We start from the raw sequence: 18383 nt of genomic DNA, 5'->3' as shown, positions 1-18383 counted from the left end.
GTGCTACAAACAAAAAACGGTGGACCGACGCTGTTTCTGCAACAACCGATAAGTGGCACCACTTGGGCATACATTTTTGATGGGATCGAACAGCAGTTCCTTGTCAATTTATCGCTTCTCGGCCTTTTGGCTAAGATCAAAGTAATCGCTTCTCGGCCTTTTGGCTAAGATCAAAGTGTAGTACTGTACCTTCGGGTCAGTATATCTCGGCCTTTGGCCGAGTGTTGCGCTTTGACTGATGCCAGGGGTCGGGATTCTACTCAAGGTCTTGGTTCTTAGAACCAGCCTTTAACCATTCCCTTTCCGGGAATGCTTGGGTCCCCCCTTGCCCTTCGGATGATTGGGTGCCCTGAATGGCTGGCGTGAGGGCTCGGTGCTCCGGCACCGGTCCTTCATGCCACCGTCACGACACTGCCCGATCGGCTGATCTCTTGTGCGGCCGGGTCTTTTGTATGCCACTGCAATTGGTCTCCCATTTGCATTGACATTCCGAAGACTTGGTAAACCTGGAGATCCCCCCCCTATGGATGTTCCCGCTCTAGGGGAACCCATGACCATTTTCTTGTTCCAATGTCCCAAGCATTGTCGAAACCCATCTGTTCTTAACAGCTTAATATCTGTTACGGGTTCTAATTGTACCCATGATATTAAACTGATTTTTGTAGCGCGGCGGAGTGTTCGGGGCTTGCTCCAACTCCGCCACGGGTCGACCCGGTACTGCACTACTTCCGGGACCGGCCCAGCATCTCCCCCTTTTGGGGGGAGAAGGCACAATTGAAAAAAAACAGAAAAACTGCTTTGTTTTGTTCTAGAAATTTTTGGACTTTTTTTTTTCCGACTTTTTTTTCCGACTTTTTTTTCCGACTTTTTTTCCGACTTTTTTTTCCGACTTTTTTTTCCGACTTTTTTTTCCGACTTTTTTTTCCGACTTTTTTTTCCGACTTTTACTGTTATGTGGTTGGTTTTACAGAGTGTAGTAATTATTTACGCAACTGTAAATAATTATTAATAATTGTTTATGTAGCCAATGTGGTTGGTTTTACAGAGTGTGGTAATAATTAGTAAGTATACTATGCAACTATAAATAATTAGTAATAAAAGTTTACCTAGCCATTGTGGTTGGTTTTACAGTGTGGTAATAATTAGTAATTATATTTACGCAACTGTAAATAATTAGTAATAATAGTTTACCTAGCAATTGTGGTTGGTTTTACAGAGTGTGGTTATAATTAGTAATTATATTCACGCAACTGTCAATAATTAGTAATAATTATTTACGCAACTGTAAATAATTATTAATAATTGTTTATGTAGCCAATGTGGTTGGTTTTACAGAGTGTGGTAATAATTAGTAAGTATACTATGCAACTATAAATAATTAGTAATAATTGTTTATCTAGCCAATGTGGTTGGTTTTACAGTGTGGTAATAATTAGTAATTATATTTTCGCAACTGTAAATAATTAGTAATAATAGTTTACCTAGCCATTGTGGTTGGTTTTACAGTGTGGAAGTAATTGGTAATTATATTTACGCAAATGTAAATAATTAGTATTAAAAGTTTACCTAGCCATTGTGGTTGGTTTTACAGTGTGGTAATAATTAGTAATTATATTTACGCAACTGTAAATAATTAGTAATAACAGTTTACCTAGCAATTGTGGTTGGTTTTACAGAGTGTGGTTATAATTAGTAATTATATTCACGCAACTGTCAATAATTAGTAATAATTGTTTACCTAGCCAATGTGGTTGGTTTTAAAGAGTGTAGTAATTATTTACGACTGTAAATAATTATTAATAATTGTTTATGTAGCCAATGTGGTTGGTTTTACAGAGTGTGGTAATAATTAGTAAGTACACTATGCAACTATAAATAATTAGTAATAATTGTTTATCTAGCCAATGTGGTTGGTTTTACAGTGTGGTAATAATTAGTAATTATATTTTCGCAACTGTAAATAATTAGTAATAGTTTACCTAGCCATTGTGGTTGGTTTTGCAGAGTGTGGAAGTAATTGGTAATTATATTTACGCAAATGTAAATAATTAGTATTAAAAGTTTACCTAGCCATTGTGGTTGGTTTTACAGTGTGGTAATAATTAGTAATTATATTTACGCAACTGTAAATAATTAGTAATAATTGTTTACCTAGCCAATGTGGTTGGTTTTACAGAGTGTAGTAATTATTTACGCAACTGTAAATAATTATTAATAATTGTTTATCTAGCCAATGTGGTTGGTTTTACAGAGTGTGGTAATAATTAGTAAGTATACTATGCAACTATAAATAATTAGTAATAATTGTTTATCTAGCCAATGTGGTTGGTTTTACAGTGTGGTAATAATTAGTAATTATATTTTCGCAACTGTAAATAATTAGTAATAGTTTACCTAGCCATTGTGGTTGGTTTTGCAGAGTGTGGAAGTAATTGGTAATTATATTTACGCAAATGTAAATAATTAGTATTAAAAGTTTACCTAGCGATTGTGGTTGGTTTTACAGTGTGGTAATAATTAGTAATTATATTTACGTAACTGTAAATAATTAGTAATAATTGTTTACCTAGCCAATGTGGTTGGTTTTACAGAGTGTAGTAATTATTTACGCAACTGTAAATAATTATTAATAATTGTTTATGTAGCCAATGTGGTTGGTTTTACAGAGTGTGGTAATAATTAGTAAGTATACTATGCAACTATAAATAATTAGTAATAATTGTTTATCTAGCCAATGTGGTTGGTTTTACAGTGTGGTAATAATTAGTAATTATATTTTCGCAACTGTAAATAATTAGTAATAATTGTTTACCTAGCCAATATTGAGTAATTAGTGCAATAACCAGGACATAGCATATAAATAATTATTTACTTATTTATTTCCTTTTTAATTAGTAACTGCTCATTGATTGACATATGGACATATAAGCTATGCATTTGCACATACTGTGGTGTTGCTCTGTGATTGGTCGACACCTCCACGACGTCTTCCCTTCGCGACCAATAAGTGCTGTGGCAAAAATGTGACACTTTTGCTAACGACAACTATGAGGCAATAAAGGCTTTTGCCTTAATAGCAGTAGGTATCTGCAATAAAGCATTGCTTGCAAATGTAAAAAACATTTCTGGAAAACACTGTTTTAACAGCTTGATATCAGTTGCCAGTTGTAATTTGTAACCCTGACATTATACTATTTTTTGTAATGCGGCAGAGCATTCTGGGCTTGCTGTACCTCTGCCACGGGTCTACCCGGTACTGCACTACTTCCGGGACTAGCTAAGCGACTCACGGTTTTTGGGGGAGGACAATCACAACTCAAAGATGAGGCCAACTAACTTTTTTCATTCGAGCTCACTGCTATCCATGTGCCTAACACAGCAATCCTCTCAATGCCTGTCTTATTGCATTGTTGGGCGCCTCGTGCATGCAGTGACACCTTGGGTTACTTTTTCCGCATGTCATTGCATGTGAGTCCATTATTTGAGGCAATAAAGAATGGTTTGATTAAGAATCCCCTTCAAGGGATGTGTCGAGATTTGGTAAACCATAGCTCAAGTGCTACAAACAAAAAACGGTGGACCGACGCTGTTTCTGCAACAACCGATAAGTGGCACCACTTGGGCATACATTTTTGATGGGATCGAACTGCAGTTCCTTGTCAATTTATCGCTTCTCGGCCTTTTGGCTAAGATCAAAGTGTAGTAGTATCCTGGACCCCCTGCTGTTCCTGGACCCCCTGCTGACCCTGGACCCCTGGACTCATGGACCATCCGGACCTGCTGTTCTTGGAACCCCTGCTGTCCCTGGATTCCCGGTTGCTGTGAGAGCTTGGTGAGAGCTCTCTTTTTTTTACTAGTTCATTTAGTGTTTCCTATCCCCATTGTTGGCTTGTTTATGTAGTATCTGGCAGTGTTTTTTGTCCTTCAAGTGTTCTTTTTTCTTAATTTGCTAGTTTTTTTGTTTTTTTTTTGTCCTTCTAGTTTTCCTTTTTTTTTTTTTTTGCTTGTTCTTTAACCTCTCCGTTCTGTTTGTGCTCACATTCTTTGCAATCGGTTTATTCATGTAGTGCTTTCTGCCCTTAAACTTTTTTTTTTCTTTTTACGTCTTTGCTAGTTTTTTTTTTTTTTACTTTTTTGTTTGTGTTCAAATTCTTTGCCATCCTTGTTGGTTTGTTCATGTAGTATCTGCCGCTGTTTCTCGCCGGTTGTGCCTTTAATTATTATTATTTTATTACTTTTTGTTGCATTGCCACCAGTTTTTTTTTTTCTTTTTTTTTGAGCTTAGTGCGAATTCTTTGCATGTGTGCCCTTTTATTTTAGTTGAGGTGCTGATTTATTGGGTTCCTGCAATGTGATTTCATTGACAAGAGCCGTTTTCCAGTCAAGTGTGGTGTTTCCCATGTTTCGCTCCCGTTAAACTTTTTTTTTTTTTTTTTTTTTGAGCTTGGTGAGGGCTCTTTGCCGCGTTTGCCTGGTAATTGAGTGACGATTTTTATTAGTTGCTGCGTTGCTCTTTTTCACTTGTATTGTGTTGAGGGTGATTTGTGTGTGGTGTTTACTGGTGTTTCTCTCCTGTTCAGCTCCATCTTTTGTTTTGCTTTGCTACGAGCTTGGTGAGGGCTCTCATATTGTTTTTTTTTTTTTTTTGTTGTTGTTGAGCATTCTCTTTTTTTTTTTTTTCTGTGCGCACTTTGGTTTTTCAGTCTCATTATTAGTGTATGTTAGTTGTTCTTTCTGGATAGTCTTTTTCCCCGTGGGAGCTGCAGCGCTGACCTCTTCTGCGGAAGGAAATCCATTATCGCAGTATGTCGCGCGGATACACCCCGCCATTTCTTCCAGACGACCGCCGCTGCTAGAAGTGATGTCATCGCCTCCGACAAGCAGCGCCTTCACCGCCAGCAGAAGCCGCATCCCAGTCCGATCGCCGTCTACCAGTCCAAGCCCGGCCAACAACGAAGAACCGCCACAGCCCGGATCGCAACCTCGCCGTGATGGAAACAGCCTTACGCTGTTCTTTCCGCTGGCGAGGACGTTCCGATGTACGGAAGAGGGATGCGCTACCGCGTACTCCCCGGTATTGTGGACGTCCAGGCGGCAGTCCCTGACTCGGCATCTTGAAAGTGAGCATGGGGTGCGCATAAGCCAGGTCACGCATTTTTGCACTCTCTGCCACAGAGAGGTCGGTCCTCGGCCAAAAGCGCATCCCTGTCTTACTGGAGAGAAGCTCGAGGTGGCCAGCACTGACTTGCACAGCCACAAGTGCGGTGATTGCCAGCTCTCTTTTCCATCGAAAAGAGGGCTGGAAAATCATCACATGTGGCACCGCAAACAGACTGCCATGCAGGGATTACCGCCTCGTCCCGTGCCACCGTTAGCGGCGACGAGAAGACTAAGAAGGACACCATCCCGGGACGCCAGACCACCGGATCTAGAGCCCCCACAAGAAGAGGACATCAGCCAAGACGCAAGGACACCACCAGCAATGCCTCAACAAGACACCAATGTGGAGGAAGCGGGCCAGGAAGAGCCACGAACGCTAACCCCCATCTCTCCTCCTCCAGAGAGCAGCACCACGAGAGCAGCAACACCAGCACTAATTTTTCCCACCTCCCCATCCCAGCAGGATGACCAGGGAATTCCCGTGCCTGCCAGCAGCACACCCAACAGCAGCAGGGAGATGGAGAATTCACAAGATTCTCCTTCCTTGCAGGTAGGCGACGGACAACAGGCTCACCTGTCAACAATCAGCGAGGAAAGCAATACATCGCAGCTTCAAGACGACGACGGCGGCGGGCACCATGACGCAACTGCCACCCAGGGAGCACTAACTGATTCTCTTTCTGATGAACTGGAGTGCGAGGGCATACTCGTCGACCACACCAGGCGCCTCCGGTGTTTGCTGCGTGAGCCTGCGTCTGCTGAGGGTTGGGATGGTTTTCTTTCCATCTTGGAGGAGGCCATCACCGAGGTTGGAAAGGCGGTAAAGCTGCCGAAGGCTCCGGCCGGAGGTAAGCCGCGCCGTCCGACCAACCCCGACAACGCTCAGCAGATCCAGTCTCTTTACCGCAGGAATCGCCGCCGAGCAGTACGCCTGATTGTGGACGGCGAGTCGCCTATGTGCACGGTTCCTTTACAGGATCTCGAGGACCACTTCACTGCAACGTGGGGCCCCAAGGAGGTGGACACCAGCCTTCTTCTCAACAAGGCCAAGAGCAGCGACCTCACGGAATTCCCTCTAGACAAGTTCACCGAAGAGGAGGTCCTGACGAAGCTGAGGAAATGTGAGAACACCGCGCCCGGCAACGACCGAATCACCTACCAGCACTGGAAGACGACAGACCCTGAAGCAGCCTTCCTGACAGCAGCATTCAACGCCTGCCTCAAGTTCAAGAGAGTGCCCCCAGCATGGAAGGAGTCCCGGACCATCCTCATCCACAAGAAGGGACCTGTGGAGGACGTCACGAACTGGCGCCCCATCGCACTCGGGTCGACGATTTCAAAGCTGTATGCTGGGTGTCTCGCCACTCGGCTGCAGCGATGGATCGCTGAACACGAGCTGCTCTCTCGTTGTCAAAAGGGGTTCCTGCCGCACGATGGTGTGTTTGAGCACAACTTCGTGCTGCAGGAGCGCCTCGACGCAGCGAGGGGTGGCGGTGGGGAGCTGTGCGTGGCGTTCCTTGACTTCAGCAATGCCTTTGGATCTGTCGCCCACAACGCCCTCATCGACGCACTACGTGGAGCAGGCGCCGGCAGCGACTTCTGTTCGATCGTCGCTGACCTCTACAGGGACAACACCACCACCATCGTAGGACAAGAAGGGTCAACACGGCCGATCGCTATTTCTGCAGGGATTCGACAGGGATGCCCACTGAGCGGGCTCTTGTTTAATTTTGTCATTGACCCTGTTTTGCATGCTGTGCAGGGAGGCGAGAGGCAGCACAACATCCTGGCCTACGCCGATGACCTCACCCCCCTGGCCAATGACCCGGAGATGCTTCAAGCCCGCATTAATACTGTTGAATCCCTTTCTTCTAGGCTGGGATTACAGCTTAACCCAGCGAAGTGCCGCACTCTTCATCTGAGCGGCAAAACACCGGTTGGTACAAGACTGACCCCTTTCTTTATTGCAGGAGCTGAGATCCCAATTATCCAGGATTTTGAAAGCCAGACGTTCCTGGGCCGCCCTGTAGGGTTCAACGTCTTCCCGGACAGAGCTACTGTGGACCAGGCCATCAACACCGGCCGCCGCCTGCTTAGCTCAATGCTCGCCCCTTGGCAGAGATTGGACGCTGTGAAAACATTTGTATATCCAGCGCTCAATTTCTCCATGCGGTGCGGTGTGTTGGGCAAGTCAGAGTGGGCACGCCTCGACGATGCACTGCGGCCACTAATCAAAAAATCCCTTTATCTTCCAGGAACCGCAGCCAATGAATACCTCTACGGCAGTGCAGCATCGGGCTCGGTCGGCATCCCCCTCGCAGCGGAGCTGAGCGACATCTGCCGCATTGACAATGCATTTAAGCTCCTCTCCTCTCTTGATCTAGAGGTGCGAGATCTAGCGCTGCATGCCGTTACTGCCATCACGACGAAGAGACTACGCCGACCAGCCACGGATGAGGACATCGCTGCCTACCTGACAGGGGAGACGGAGGGAGACTTCCGAGCTAGGGCAACGCAGCTTCAGTCTGTATGGACGGAGGCTCGCAAAGCTTCCCGGCGCCTGGCGGTCACGTGGGAGATGCAAGAGGGGGGCCCCAGCATCACTCGCGCCGACGTGACCGTCACGCAGAAGCAGCGCACGAAAGTGGTGAGGACACTTCGGAGCATCGCTATGCGCGCACGAGATCACAATCTCCACGAAAAGCCTAACCAGGGGAAAGTGATGGAGTGCGTAGCAGCCGACCGTAGCAGTTCCCACTTCATGAGGACGGGGCGCTTCACTCGCTTCTGCGATTGGCGCTTCGTGCACCGTGCGAGGCTGAACCTGCTGCCCCTCAACGGAGCCAGGCCGTGGGATGTCGCTGCTGACCAGCGGTGTCGGAGATGCGGGCAAGACAAGGAATCCCTCCCGCATGTTCTCTGCCACTGCATGCGCCAGAGCGTCGCCTACACCAGCCGACACAACAGGATCGTCGACCGGCTGAAGACAGCCGCTGAGAAGCGATTCACCGTCACCCATGAGAACCGGCCCGTGGGTGACACGAACCTCCGCCCAGATCTTGTTCTGGCGCGCGGGGAAACAGCGATTGTCATCGATGTCACATGTCCCTTTGACAATCGCAAAACCGCCTTCGATGCTGCACGGGAGAGTAAGATCGCCAAGTACGAACCCGTTCGCCAATACCTGCTCCGGAAATTCCAGCGGGTCAGCATCGAGGCAGTCGTTGTTGGGGCCCTGGGCTCCTGGGACCCCAACAATGACAAAGTGATGAGGCGCCTCTGTAGCAAACGCTACATGCGTCTCTTCAAGAAGCTGGCGGTGAGCGATACCATCGCAGCTTCTCGTGAAGTCTACGCTAAACACGTAGCTGCAAATTGAAGGGCTCGCACTTCGGTGGACTTCAGCAGCTCGAGTTAGAAAGACTTCCTACACGCACAACAATACACTCACCCCACACCAGGAATAAAACTTTACAGATGAGATTTCCCCTAAAAAGGAATGAACAACAACAGTAGGTGTCTGCAATAAAACTGCTAGGAAATGTACAAAACATTTCTGAAAAACACTCTGTTCTTAACAGCTTAATATCTGTTACGGGTTCTAATTGTACCCATGATATTAAACTGATTTTTGTAGCGCGGCGGAGTGTTCGGGGCTTGCTCCAACTCCGCCACGGGTCGACCCGGTACTGCACTACTTCCGGGACCGGCCCAGCATCTCCCCCTTTTGGGGGGAGAAGGCACAATTGAAAAAAAACAGAAAAACTGCTTTGTTTTGTTCTAGAAATTTTTGGACTTTTTTTTTCCGACTTTTTTTTCCGACTTTTTTTTCCGACTTTTTTTTCCGACTTTTTTTTCCGACTTTTTTTCCGACTTTTTTTTCCGACTTTTTTTTCCGACTTTTTTTTCCGACTTTTTTTTCCGACTTTTTTTTCCGACTTTTTTTTCCGACTTTTTTTTCCGACTTTTACTGTTATGTGGTTGGTTTTACAGAGTGTAGTAATTATTTACGCAACTGTAAATAATTATTAATAATTGTTTATGTAGCCAATGTGGTTGGTTTTACAGAGTGTGGTAATAATTAGTAAGTATACTATGCAACTATAAATAATTAGTAATAAAAGTTTACCTAGCCATTGTGGTTGGTTTTACAGTGTGGTAATAATTAGTAATTATATTTACGCAACTGTAAATAATTAGTAATAATAGTTTACCTAGCAATTGTGGTTGGTTTTACAGAGTGTGGTTATAATTAGTAATTATATTCACGCAACTGTCAATAATTAGTAATAATTATTTACGCAACTGTAAATAATTATTAATAATTGTTTATGTAGCCAATGTGGTTGGTTTTACAGAGTGTGGTAATAATTAGTAAGTATACTATGCAACTATAAATAATTAGTAATAATTGTTTATCTAGCCAATGTGGTTGGTTTTACAGTGTGGTAATAATTAGTAATTATATTTTCGCAACTGTAAATAATTAGTAATAATAGTTTACCTAGCCATTGTGGTTGGTTTTACAGTGTGGAAGTAATTGGTAATTATATTTACGCAAATGTAAATAATTAGTATTAAAAGTTTACCTAGCCATTGTGGTTGGTTTTACAGTGTGGTAATAATTAGTAATTATATTTACGCAACTGTAAATAATTAGTAATAACAGTTTACCTAGCAATTGTGGTTGGTTTTACAGAGTGTGGTTATAATTAGTAATTATATTCACGCAACTGTCAATAATTAGTAATAATTGTTTACCTAGCCAATGTGGTTGGTTTTAAAGAGTGTAGTAATTATTTACGACTGTAAATAATTATTAATAATTGTTTATGTAGCCAATGTGGTTGGTTTTACAGAGTGTGGTAATAATTAGTAAGTACACTATGCAACTATAAATAATTAGTAATAATTGTTTATCTAGCCAATGTGGTTGGTTTTACAGTGTGGTAATAATTAGTAATTATATTTTCGCAACTGTAAATAATTAGTAATAATAGTTTACCTAGCCATTGTGGTTGGTTTTGCAGAGTGTGGAAGTAATTGGTAATTATATTTACGCAAATGTAAATAATTAGTATTAAAAGTTTACCTAGCCATTGTGGTTGGTTTTACAGTGTGGTAATAATTAGTAATTATATTCACGCAACTGTAAATAATTAGTAATAATTGTTTACCTAGCCAATGTGGTTGGTTTTACAAAGTGTAGTAATTATTTACGCAACTGTAAATAATTATTAATAATTGTTTATGTAGCCAATGTGGTTGGTTTTACAGAGTGTGGTAATAATTAGTAAGTATACTATGCAACTATAAATAATTAGTAATAATTGTTTATCTAGCCAATGTGGTTGGTTTTACAGTGTGGTAATAATTAGTAATTATATTTTCGCAACTGTAAATAATTAGTAATAGTTTACCTAGCCATTGTGGTTGGTTTTGCAGAGTGTGGAAGTAATTGGTAATTATATTTACGCAAATGTAAATAATTAGTATTAAAAGTTTACCTAGCCATTGTGGTTGGTTTTACAGTGTGGTAATAATTAGTAATTATATTTACGCAACTGTAAATAATTAGTAATAATTGTTTACCTAGCCAATGTGGTTGGTTTTACAGAGTGTAGTAATTATTTACGCAACTGTAAATAATTATTAATAATTGTTTATGTAGCCAATGTGGTTGGTTTTACAGAGTGTGGTAATAATTAGTAAGTATACTATGCAACTATAAATAATTAGTAATAATTGTTTATCTAGCCAATGTGGTTGGTTTTACAGTGTGGTAATAATTAGTAATTATATTTTCGCAACTGTAAATAATTAGTAATAGTTTACCTAGCCATTGTGGTTGGTTTTGCAGAGTGTGGAAGTAATTGGTAATTATATTTACGCAAATGTAAATAATTAGTATTAAAAGTTTACCTAGCCATTGTGGTTGGTTTTACAGTGTGGTAATAATTAGTAATTATATTTACGTAACTGTAAATAATTAGTAATAATTGTTTACCTAGCCAATGTGGTTGGTTTTACAGAGTGTAGTAATTATTTACGCAACTGTAAATAATTATTAATAATTGTTTATGTAGCCAATGTGGTTGGTTTTACAGAGTGTGGTAATAATTAGTAAGTATACTATGCAACTATAAATAATTAGTAATAATTGTTTATCTAGCCAATGTGGTTGGTTTTACAGTGTGGTAATAATTAGTAATTATATTTTCGCAACTGTAAATAATTAGTAATAATTGTTTACCTAGCCATTGTGGTTGGTTTTGCAGAGTGTGGAAGTAATTGGTAATTATATTTACGCAAATGTAAATAATTAGTATTAAAAGTTTACCTAGCCATTGTGGTTGGTTTTACAGTGTGGTAATAATTAGTAATTATATTTACGTAACTGTAAATAATTAGTAATAATTGTTTACCTAGCCAATGTGGTTGGTTTTACAGAGTGTAGTAATTATTTACGCAACTGTAAATAATTATTAATAATTGTTTATGTAGCCAATGTGGTTGGTTTTACAGAGTGTGGTAATAATTAGTAAGTATACTATGCAACTATAAATAATTAGTAATAATTGTTTATCTAGCCAATGTGGTTGGTTTTACAGTGTGGTAATAATTAGTAATTATATTTTCGCAACTGTAAATAATTAGTAATAATTGTTTACCTAGCCAATATTGAGTAATTAGTGCAATAACCAGGACATAGCATATAAATAATTATTTACTTATTTATTTCCTTTTTAATTAGTAACTGCTCATTGATTGACATATGGACATATAAGCTATGCATTTGCACATACTGTGGTGTTGCTCTGTGATTGGTCGACACCTCCACGACGTCTTCCCTTCGCGACCAATAAGTGCTGTGGCAAAAATGTGACACTTTTGCTAACGACAACTATGAGGCAATAAAGGCTTTTGCCTTAATAGCAGTAGGTATCTGCAATAAAGCATTGCTTGCAAATGTACAAAACATTTCTGGAAAACACTGTTTTAACAGCTTGATATCAGTTGCCAGTTGTAATTTGTAACCCTGACATTATACTATTTTTTGTAATGCGGCAGAGCATTCTGGGCTTGCTGTACCTCTGCCACGGGTCTACCCGGTACTGCACTACTTCCGGGACTAGCTAAGCGACTCACGGTTTTTGGGGGAGGACAATCACAACTCAAAGATGAGGCCAACTAACTTTTTTCATTCGAGCTCACTGCTATCCATGTGCCTAACACAGCAATCCTCTCAATGCCTGTCTTATTGCATTGTTGGGCGCCTCGTGCATGCAGTGACACCTTGGGTTACTTTTTCCGCATGTCATTGCATGTGAGTCCATTATTTGAGGCAATAAAGAATGGTTTGATTAAGAATCCCCTTCAAGGGATGTGTCGAGATTTGGTAAACCATAGCTCAAGTGCTACAAACAAAAAACGGTGGACCGACGCTGTTTCTGCAACAACCGATAAGTGGCACCACTTGGGCATACATTTTTGATGGGATCGAACTGCAGTTCCTTGTCAATTTATCGCTTCTCGGCCTTTTGGCTAAGATCAAAGTGTAGTATCCTGGACCCCTGGACCCCTGGACCCCTGGACCCCCTGCTGTTCCTGGACCCCCCTGGACCCCCCTGCTGACCCTGGACCCCTGGACTCATGGACCATCTGGACCTGCTGTTCTTGGAACCCCTGCTGTCCCTGGATTCCCGGTTGCTGTGAGAGCTTGGTGAGAGCTCTCTTTTTTTTTACTAGTTCATTTAGTGTTTCCTATCCCCATTGTTGGCTTGTTTATGTAGTATCTGGCAGTGTTTTTTGTCCTTCAAGTGTTCCTTTTTCTTAATTTGCTAGTTTTTTTTTTTTGTTTTGTCCTTCTAGTTTTCTTTTTTTTTTTTTTTTTGCTTGTTCTTTAACCTCTCCGTTCTGTTTGTGCTCACATTCTTTGCAATCGGTTTATTCATGTAGTGCTTTCTGCCCTTAAACTTTTTTTTTCTTTTTCCGTCTTTGCTAGTTTTGTTTTTTTTTTTTTTTTACATTTTTGTTTGTGTTCAAATTCTTTGCCATCCTTGTTGGTTTGTTCATGTAGTATCTGCCGCTGTTTCTCGCCGGTTGTGCCTTTAATTATTATTATTTTATTACTTTTTGTTGCATTGCCACCAGTTTTTTTTTTTTTTTTTTTTCTTTTTTTTTGAGAGCTTAGTGCGAATTCTTTGCATGTGTGCCCTTTTATTTTAGTTGAGGTGCTGATTTATTGGGTTCCTGCAATGTGATTTCATTGACAAGAGCCGTTTTCCAGTCAAGTGTGGTGTTTCCCATGTTTCCCATGTTTTTTTTTTTTTTTTTTTTTTTTTTTCTTTGAGCTTGGTGAGGGCTCTTTGCCGCGTTTGCCTGGTAATTGAGTGACGATTTTTATTAGTTGCTGCGTTGCTCTTTTTCACTTGTATTGTGTTGAGGGTGATTTGTGTGTGGTGTTTACTGGTGTTTCTCTCCTGTTCAGCTCCATCTTTTGTTTTGCTTTGCTACGAGCTTGGTGAGGGCTCTCATATTGTTTTTTTTTTTTTTTTTTTTTTTTTTGGTGTTGAGCATTCTCTTTTTTTTTTTTTTTTTTTCTGCGCGCACTTTGGTTTTTCAGTCTCATTATTAGTGTATGTTAGCTGTTCTTTCTGGATAGTCTTTTTCCCCGTGGGAGCTGCAGCGCTGACCTCTTCTGCGGAAGGAAATCCATTATCGCAGTATGTCGCGCGGATACACCCCGCCATTTCTTCCAGACGACCGCCGCCGCTAGAAGTGATGTCATCGCCCCCGACAAGCAGCGCCTTCACCGCCAGCAGAAGCCGCATTCCAGTCCGATCGCCGTCCACCAGTCCAAGCCCGGCCAACAATGAAGAACCGCCACAGCCCGGATCGCAACCTCGCCGTGATGGGAACAGCCTTACGCTGTTCTTTCCGCTGGCGAGGACGTTCCGATGTACGGAAGAGGGATGCGCTACCGCGTACTCCCCGGTATTGTGGACGTCCAGGCGGCAGTCCCTGACTCGGCATCTTGAAAGTGAGCATGGGGTGCGCATAAGCCAGGTCACGCATTTTTGCACTCTCTGCCGCAGAGAGGTCGGTCCTCGGCCAAAAGCGCATCCCTGTCTTACTGGAGAGAAGCTCGAGGTGGCCAGCACTGACTTGCACAGCCACAAGTGCGGTGATTGCCAGCTCTCTTTTCCATCAAAAAGAGGGCTGGAAAATCATCACATGTGGCACCGCAAACAGACTGCCATGCAGGGATTACCGCCTCGTCCCGTGCCACCGTTAGCGGCGACGAGAAGACTAAGACGGACACCATCACGGGATGCCAGACCACCGGATCTAGAGCCCCCACAAGCAGAGGACATCAGCCAAGATGCAAGGACACCACCAGCAACGCCTCAACAGGACACCAATGGGGAGGAAGCGGGCCAGGAAGAGCCACGACCGCTCACCCCCATCTCTCCTCCCCCAGAGAGCAGCACCACAACGAGAGCAGCAACACCAGCACTAATTTTTCCCGCCTCCCCATCCCAGCAGGATGACCAGGGAATTCCCGTGCCTGCCAGCAGCACACCCAACAGCAGCAGGGAGATGGAGAATTCACAAGATTCTCCTTCCTTGCAGGCAGGTGACGGACTACAGGCTCACCTGTCAACAATCAGCGAGGAAAGCAATACATCGCAGCTTCAAGACGACGACGGCGGCGGCCACCATGACGCAACTGCCACCCAGGGAGCACTAACTGATTCTCTTTCTGATGAACTGGAGTGCGAGGGCATACTCGTCGACCACACCAGGCGCCTCCGGTGTTTGCTGCGTGAGCCTGTGTCTGCTGAGGGTTGGGATGGTTTTCTTTCCATCTTGGAGGAGGCCATCACCGGGGTTGGAAAGGCGGTAAAGCTGCCAAAGGCTCCGGCCGGAGGTAAGCCGCGCCGTCCGACCAACCCCGACAGCGCTCAGCAGATCCAGTCTCTTTACCGCAGGAATCGCCGCCGAGCAGTACGCCTGATTGTGGACGGCGAGTCGCCTATGTGCACGGTTCCTTTACAGGATCTCGAGAACCACTTCACTGCAATGTGGGGCCCCAAGGAGGTGGACACCAGCCTTCTTCTCAACAAGGCCAAGAGCAGCGACCTCACGGAATTCCCTCTAGACAAGTTCACCGAAGAGGAGGTCCTGACGAAGCTGAGGAAATGTGAGAACACCGCGCCCGGCAACGACCGAATCACCTACCAGCACTGGAAGACGACAGACCCTGAAGCAGCCTTCCTGACAGCAGCATTCAACGCCTGCCTCAAGTTCAAGAGAGTGCCCCCAGCATGGAAGGAGTCCCGGACCATCCTCATCCACAAGAAGGGACCTGCGGAGGACGTCACGAACTGGCGCCCCATCGCACTCGGGTCGACGATTTCAAAGCTGTATGCTGGGTGTCTCGCCACTCGGCTGCAGCGATGGATCGCTGAACACGAGCTGCTCTCTCGTTGTCAAAAGGGGTTCCTGCCGCACGATGGTGTGTTTGAGCACAACTTCGTGCTGCAGGGGCGCCTTGACGCAGCGAGGGGTGGCGGTGGGGAGCTGTGCGTGGCGTTCCTTGACTTCAGCAACGCCTTTGGATCTGTCGCCCACAACGCCCTCATCGACGCACTACGTGGAGCAGGCGCCGGCAGCGACTTCTGTTCGATCGTCGCTGACCTCTACAGGGACAACACCACCACCATCATAGGACAAGAAGGATCAACACGGCCGATCGACATTTCTGCAGGGATTCGACAGGGATGCCCACTGAGCGGCCTCTTGTTTAATTTTGTCATTGACCCTGTTTTGCGTGCTGTGCAGGGAGGCGAGAGGCAGCACAACATCCTGGCCTACGCCGATGACCTCACCCCCCTGGCCAATGACCCGGAGATGCTTCAAGCCCGCATTAATACTGTTGAATCCCTTTCTTCTAGGCTGGGACTACAGCTTAACCCAGCGAAGTGCCGCACTCTTCATCTGAGCGGCAAAACACCGGTTGGTACAAGACTGACTCCTTTCTTTATTGCAGGAGCTGAGATCCCAATTATCCAGGATTTTGAAAGCCAGACGTTCCTGGGCCGCCCTGTGGGGTTCAACGTCTTCCCGGACAGAGCTACTGTGGACCAGGCCATCAACACCGGCCGCCGCCTGCTTAGCTCAATGCTCGCCCCTTGGCAGAGATTGGATGCTGTGAAAACATTTGTATATCCAGCGCTCAATTTCTCCATGCGGTGCGGTGTGTTGGGCAAGTCAGAGTGGGCGCGCCTCGACGATGCACTGCGGCCACTAATCAAAAAATCCCTTTATCTTCCAGGAACCGCAGCCAATGAATACCTCTACGGCAGCGCAGCATCGGGCTCGGTCGGCATCCCCCTCGCAGCGGAGCTGAGCGACATCTGCCGCATTGACAATGCATTTAAGCTCCTCTCCTCTCTTGATCTAGAGGTGCGAGATCTAGCGCTGCATGCCGTTACTGCCATCACGACGAAGAGACTACGCCGACCAGCCACGGATGAGGACATCGCTGCCTACCTGACAGGGGAGACGGAGGGAGACTTCCGAGCTAGGGCAACGCAGCTTCAGTCTGTATGGACGGAGGCTCGCAAGGCTTCCCGGCGCCTGGCGGTCACGTGGGAGATGCAGGAGGGGGGCCCCAGCATCACTCGCGCCGACGTGACCGTCACGCAGAAGCAGCGCACGAAAGTGGTGAGGACACTTCGGAGCATCGCTATGCGCGCACGAGATCACAATCTCCACGAAAAGCCTAACCAGGGGAAAGTGATGGAGTGCGTAGCAGCCGACCGTAGCAGTTCCCACTTCATGAGGACGGGGCGCTTCACTCGCTTCTGCGATTGGCGCTTCGTGCACCGTGCGAGGCTGAACCTGCTGCCCCTCAACGGAGCCAGGCCGTGGGATGTCGCTGCTGACCAGCGGTGTCGGAGATGCGGGCAAGACAAGGAATCCCTCCCGCATGTTCTCTGCCACTGCATGCGCCAGAGCGTCGCCTACACCAGCCGACACAACAGGATCGTCGACCGGCTGAAGACAGCCGCTGAGAAGCGATTCACCGTCACCCATGAGAACCGGCCCGTGGGTGACACGAACCTCCGCCCAGATCTTGTTCTGGCGCGCGGGGAAACGGCGATTGTCATTGATGTCACATGCCCCTTTGACAATCGCAAAACCGCCTTCGATGCTGCACGGGAGAGTAAGGTCGCCAAGTACGAACCCGTTCGCCAATACCTGCTCCGGAAATTCCAGCGGGTCAGCATTGAGGCAGTCGTTGTTGGGGCCCTGGGCTCCTGGGACCCCAACAATGACAAAGTGATGAGGCGCCTCTGTAGCAAACGCTACATGCGTCTCTTCAAGAAGCTGGCGGTGAGCGATACCATCGCAGCTTCTCGTGAAGTCTATGCTAAACACGTAGCTGCAAATTGAAGGGCTCGCACTTCGGTGGACTTCAGCAGCTCGAGTTAGAAAGACTTCCTACACGCACAACAATACACTCACCCCACAGCAGGAATAAAACTTTACAGATGAGATTTCCCCTAAAAAGGAATGAACAACAACAGTAGGTGTCTGCAATAAAACTGCTAGGAAATGTACAAAACATTTCTGAAAAAACACTCTGTTCTTAACAGCTTAATATCTGTTACGGGTTCTAATTGTACCCATGATATAGAGGAGGTCCTGACGAAGCTGAGGAAATGTGAGAACACCGCGCCCGGCAACGACCGAATCACCTACCAGCACTGGAAGACGACAGACCCTGAAGCAGCCTTCCTGACAGCAGCATTCAACGCCTGCCTCAAGTTCAAGAGAGTGCCCCCAGCATGGAAGGAGTCCCGGACCATCCTCATCCACAAGAAGGGACCTGCGGAGGACGTCACAAACTGGCGCCCCATCGCACTCGGGTCGACGATTTCAAAGCTGTATGCTGGGTGTCTCGCCACTCGGCTGCAGCGATGGATCGCTGAACACGAGCTGCTCTCTCGTTGTCAAAAGGGGTTCCTGCCGCACGATGGTGTGTTTGAGCACAACTTCGTGCTGCAGGAGCGCCTTGACGCAGCGAGGGGTGGCGGTGGGGAGCTGTGCGTGGCGTTCCTTGACTTCAGCAACGCCTTTGGATCTGTCGCCCACAACGCCCTCATCGACGCACTACGTGGAGCAGGCGCCGGGAGCGACTTCTGTTCGAT

The 18383-nt window shown here is 45.4% G+C and overlaps 1 non-coding gene and 4 pseudogenes across 1 annotated transcript; all 5 read left to right on the top strand.

Moving 5' to 3' along the window:
• Nucleotides 1–144: 144 nt before the first annotated feature.
• LOC146171365 (U2 spliceosomal RNA) lies at nt 145–326 on the top strand (annotated as a pseudogene).
• Nucleotides 327–557: 231 nt separating this feature from the next.
• Nucleotides 558–748, top strand: LOC146171364 (U2 spliceosomal RNA). Its single transcript, XR_014702927.1, has one exon. It is a non-coding gene; the product is annotated as a U2 spliceosomal RNA (small nuclear RNA).
• Nucleotides 749–3116: 2368 nt separating this feature from the next.
• Nucleotides 3117–3287, top strand: LOC146171363 (U2 spliceosomal RNA; annotated as a pseudogene).
• Nucleotides 3288–8707: 5420 nt separating this feature from the next.
• LOC146171362 (U2 spliceosomal RNA) lies at nt 8708–8880 on the top strand (annotated as a pseudogene).
• Nucleotides 8881–12135: 3255 nt separating this feature from the next.
• Nucleotides 12136–12306, top strand: LOC146171361 (U2 spliceosomal RNA; annotated as a pseudogene).
• The last annotated feature ends 6077 nt before the right edge of the window (nt 12307–18383 follow it).

Source organism: Amblyomma maculatum, unplaced genomic scaffold, assembly GCF_055883805.1.
Source record: "Amblyomma maculatum isolate TAMU_Amacu unplaced genomic scaffold, ASM5588380v1 scaffold_23, whole genome shotgun sequence".
NCBI lineage: Eukaryota > Metazoa > Arthropoda > Arachnida > Ixodida > Ixodidae > Amblyomma > Amblyomma maculatum.
This window is presented reverse-complemented; position numbering and strand designations above follow the sequence as displayed.